Raw genomic sequence first — 5,000 nt, 5'->3', positions numbered from 1 at the left:
CACAAGACCTGCAACATAGTGGAGTGGCTTGTCCTATGGCACACAGAAAAATGTGTGGTCCCAAAAAAGCACAAAGGCTGCGATTCACCACTGAGCAGACCCCTAGGTCAACCCAACAGGCTTTCTGGTGTCTCATCCCTCCTCCCAGAGCAGAGGTTCCCCTAAAGATAGCCTGTGCCTCACAGGGTGAGGGCTTCTTGCGTTCAGTGCCCCCGTGTGCAATCACCTCTGCCTCCCAGGAAGGGGAAGAGGAAACGTGGAAGGGGGAGGAAATGTGGAGGAGAGGCCACCCCATGTGGAGGGCAGGTGGCCACACTGTGTCCTTATAAGGGGATGGTGAAGTGGCTCAGAGGCAGTTTGGCTGGCTATAGCAAGAGCACATTGTGGTTTTCAGGGCCCTGAAGGTGCTCAGAGGAGGGCACCTAAATCCCATAGATAGGTCAAGTGGGATGATGGGCAGTTTGGGACAGGCAATGAAGTTGAGGAGAGAGATCACAGGTCCTACCAGCTCAGCCTGTGTGGACAACAAGGGAGACATCCACTCTTAAATGGCCAACTTGGGTGAGATTCACAGTGTACCACGATGCTGGCAAGTGGAATGTGATGTTTCCTCTCTTCACAGAAAGACATTTTTCTGTGACAATAAACCCATGCCATAGACTTATCCTAAAACCATTTCTAGGAGCACATAGATGGACACCTCACATCAGTCTGATGGCACTGTGTGGGAAATTTGTAGCTTCCCTGGGTGGGTTGGTGTCTGTGCAGGGCATGAGTTCTGGAAAGGGGCAAGGTCTCCTGAATTTTCTCCTTGGCTGTGGATGTTTTGTAAGGCTTTTCTGCAGGGCTTCCATCTGTGTGGGTAGGCATGCCCTTGACACACTATACCCAAGAGGGGACAAGCTGGCTGTCACATCTTAAGCTTCATCATGCTTAAATTTGGGGTACCAAATTTTTTTAAGCTTTCTTTTTTGCCCTTGTGATACAAGGGCACATGACAAAATGAACATCTCAAAAAAAAAAAAAAAGAGCAAAATCAAGCCAGGAAATTATGCATGAGCTTATAGAGAGCCCTCTGAAAAGCAGGTATTCCTTTTCCCAATGCTTTTGAAATAGTCTAAGTTTTGACACATGTTGGCCCAAAATAATTATTTACTCTGTACAACCAGTAGTAAAAAGAACCCAGAGGGAAATTCTGGCAAAGTTATTTCTACACAAATTCAACTGAGCCTGATTCTACTCAAAGTTATATTGATGTAAATCATGGGCTAAGAAGGTTGATTTAAGTCAATAGTTACCCTGGCATAAAATCCACGTGAATATAATTAAAATCAGCCCTCCTTGGAGCTGTGCATGTGTGGCAAAATTTGGACCTAAATGTTGCAGAAATGAATTAATAAATGCAAAGAAGGTTCAAAAGTTGTAAAATTAAATATACATCTGTGAAAACATCCATCCAATTACGTAGCTGCACATTTGCAGGATGCATTTTACACTTCATGTGGAATTAAACTATTAGTAAAAATCTGTCTGCAAATAGTGACACTTACTTTAAAGGATCACATGGACTTATATTGTTTCATAATGCATCTAAAATAGCAGTTCCTGAAACATCACTTCCACTTTAACAAAATGTGTTACTCTCACACTGGCTAAAACTCTATTTTCCTGAGGAAGGACTATTGAAGTATTTAGCTGGGAAGGGTTGGGTTAATACATGTAATTTCTTTTCTTTCATTGGACTTCCTTTTGCCAACTTTACCTTGTATAAATAATTTTGCCTGTGAGAGTCTTTACATGGAATGCAGATTGACTATTACTTCCTGAATAGATTTAAATTTAACACCAATTTAGTCACTGTAGTATTCCTATATTGGAAATAACAGCTTCCATAGGACTTCTACAAAGTGCCAGAAATATGATCTCATACGTGGAAACAAATTTAAATGTGTTTTCTTTTACATGTTTTCTTTTCGTATATTTTTCCCACCTATGTTTCCCTTGTTTCCCAAATTCTCTCCTGTGTTTCAGGGCTGTGAGAAATCTGGAAAATTACCCAGTGAAAAAAAATCCTAGCGTTTAATAAGAATTGCCAGTCTCACAAGCATTTTTATGTTAAAGCTTTCCCTTTTTTTTTCAAAGCAGGGTATTTGTGCTTCCCAAAAACCAGATGCTTTTCAGATAAAACTGGGCTGTCCTGTTCATAATTTCTGAACTGAAACATGAATGAGAGGTTTGATCAGGAGTCTGGAAACCATTTATTTAGCTTGGATGTTGAAAAAGTGATTGGCTCCTGCTTTGGGAAGTGGCATTTCCCAGGAGCTGCTGGGATAGCCCTGACAGCCTGGCAGGTCTCACCACCATGAAAAAGGGTTGGAGAGGACCACAGCTTCTCACTTTGTCCTGTCCTTTCCATGGGGGCATGGAGGGGGCAGGTTTTGGCTGAGTTGTGGCAGCTTACATGGGAGGGCAGTGTGGAGTTGTCACCTTCCAGTTCCCGTGGCACAGCTGGAGAAAATCATCCCTCCCATGCAGCAGAAACACTACAGGGAGGGGACTGACAGTGACTTTCCTTGTTTCCCCCCTAATGTGAGGCTTAATCTGTGTTTCCTCCTTTCTTACTCAAAGAACCAAAACCAAATAAAACACCAAAGAAATAGAAAAAGCTCACCTCAGGATGAGATCATAGCTCAATGCATTATGGTTTGGATGCAAATGTACATTTTCAGTGGGTTCCTTGGCTCATATGTCAGGCGCTATTGGAATTTTTCGAGTTATTTGGCAGTTGAATAGTACAGTTTCCAACTTCTTCTTCATCAGCTTTTCAGGCAAATAGAAAAGAGCTAATAATATACTTCAGTTTGCTCTCCAGGCTTGGAAAGCTAGTAAGCAACTTGCTGGAACTCTAATGCTCCTCTAGCCTGCCTCCTGCTTTCTGCAGTTGGAGACCTCTGTAGGTACAGCTGAAGACCACTCTCCATCAGTGGCAATGCCTTGCCTGCTCCCTGGCAGAGAGAAAAACTGCTGCAGTTCAACCAGGCACCCCACTTTGTCATGAATATTGCCTTTATTCGACTTTCTGCAGGGATTTGCTTGCTGCTTTTCTATGTAGGGTGGGTCTTGTCTGCTTCCCCATCTCCCAAACCACTGAAGGAAAGTGGTGTGAAACTCCCTTGCTGAAAAGGGATCCTAGTTCCTACATGATTCTTTTGCTGTAAGTTTTATCAGTGTGTTTTATCTTTAGTAATATATTTTACATGCTTCCTAAAAGTCATGGCAAAAGAGGGATAAACTGGCAGACAAGGAAGCATCCCCCATGTAGGACAAGTCACCCTGGCAGCAGGTGAGGAGCCTCCTCAAAACCCCCATGTTTTCCAGATGGCTCTGGTGCTCCAATGGCCACAAAACTCCCAATACTCCATGGCTCTCAAACTCACTGTGCTGGGGGAAGAAGAGGGACACTCATCAGCAGATTTTCTCTCTGATGGTTTGCCTTGCTGCCATTTCCCTCCTGTAGCCCCCCTCAAAGTGGCTGTGCTTCTTGGGTCACCCAAAGGTGCTTCTTGCATGAGTTTCATTATCTGTATGACTAACAGGAGATCATAGAGTCACAGAATGTTTCAGGTTGGAAAGGACCTTAGAGACTATCTGGTTCCAATCTCCCTGACATGGGTAAGGACACATTCCATCAGACCAGGTTGCCCCAAACCCCATCCAACCTGGCCTTGAACACTTCAAGGATGGGAAATGCACTTTACTGAGCTCCAAGGTACTCCAGATCAGCCTGTTGTGTTAGTGGACAGCCTTGCAGAGTAGCTAAACAGGATTATCTCCAATGGAGCAAGGACTCAACTGGCAGCAGGAGGAGCCACAGCAAGACACAGGGATCTGTAATTGTGTATGTGTGTTTAGTCTGGAAAAGTAAAGCTAATTGCTCCTGCATTAGGAGCAAGGAAGTGATTTGCACCCTTTCTGCAGGTGACACAGCTAAGGAGCTTCAAAAAGCTGGTTTGGCAATTAGATAAGCAGATGTAGAACTGCCATAAAACTTCTAAACATGTCCAAGGGCAACAGTTACTGTGAAAAAATACAATTTTATCATTAGGTCTAAATCTGTCCCTAGAACAAGCAGTGGTTAGTAACTTGAGTCTATAGCTGGCAAAATGTAAATTACCAATATCAGCTCCTGGAGCTAATGGCAGTTTTACCAGAGGGAGTAGTGCAGCATTGGGCTCAGAACAGATTTTACAGGCAAGAGATCCTGGTTCAGCACTGAGTCCCACACAGGCACAGGGATCTCTGCCATGTGGTGCTCATCTTTGATTCAGGATGACATGTGTCCACTCTGAGGACGTAATGGCTAATACGCTGCGCATTAAGTTAAAAATATAACAGCAAGTCTGCATAGTCAGGATGCCATTCAGGGAGGAAAACATTCACTTGTGCACATTAAACTGAATTTCTCTGCTCATTTTTACATTTCTTTTCTCCATATACCCCAAAGGATCATTAAGGACGAATGGTCTGTACATCATCATTTTATGAAGCAAAGATGTGTTTATTTTACATGAAGACAACAAAAAATCCTCGCTGACTTCTATTATTTTTCCCTGTATCGTAATTTAAACAGAAGTAACCAAGTGTTATACCCTTTTATCTCCCACCACCACCAGAAAATACCTGCTACAGATGTACACCAAAGTCACACAATGGCTTCACCAAATGTCATATAGCAAAAGGCCTTGGTCCTTTGAAGCCTTGCACGTGGACATAACTTCATATACATGGGCAATTTCCTTGTCCTCTACGGGACATAATTCTTCATAATTCTGTGGCTGCATGAAAAACTTGGGTTCACTCCAATTTTTTTTCCAACTAGTTCTTAAATAACAACACACAGAGAAGTATGGTTGATGTACATAGTGTAGTGCTTCAGAAAATGAAGGTAATTAAAGCCTAAAGTCCTCTAATTCCACCTTTAGACCATCCTCATCTTCCTC

The sequence above is a fragment of the Acanthisitta chloris genome, unplaced genomic scaffold, assembly GCF_000695815.1.
Source record: "Acanthisitta chloris isolate BGI_N310 unplaced genomic scaffold, ASM69581v1 scaffold7440, whole genome shotgun sequence".
NCBI classification, from domain to species: domain Eukaryota; kingdom Metazoa; phylum Chordata; class Aves; order Passeriformes; family Acanthisittidae; genus Acanthisitta; species Acanthisitta chloris.
This window is presented reverse-complemented; position numbering follows the sequence as displayed.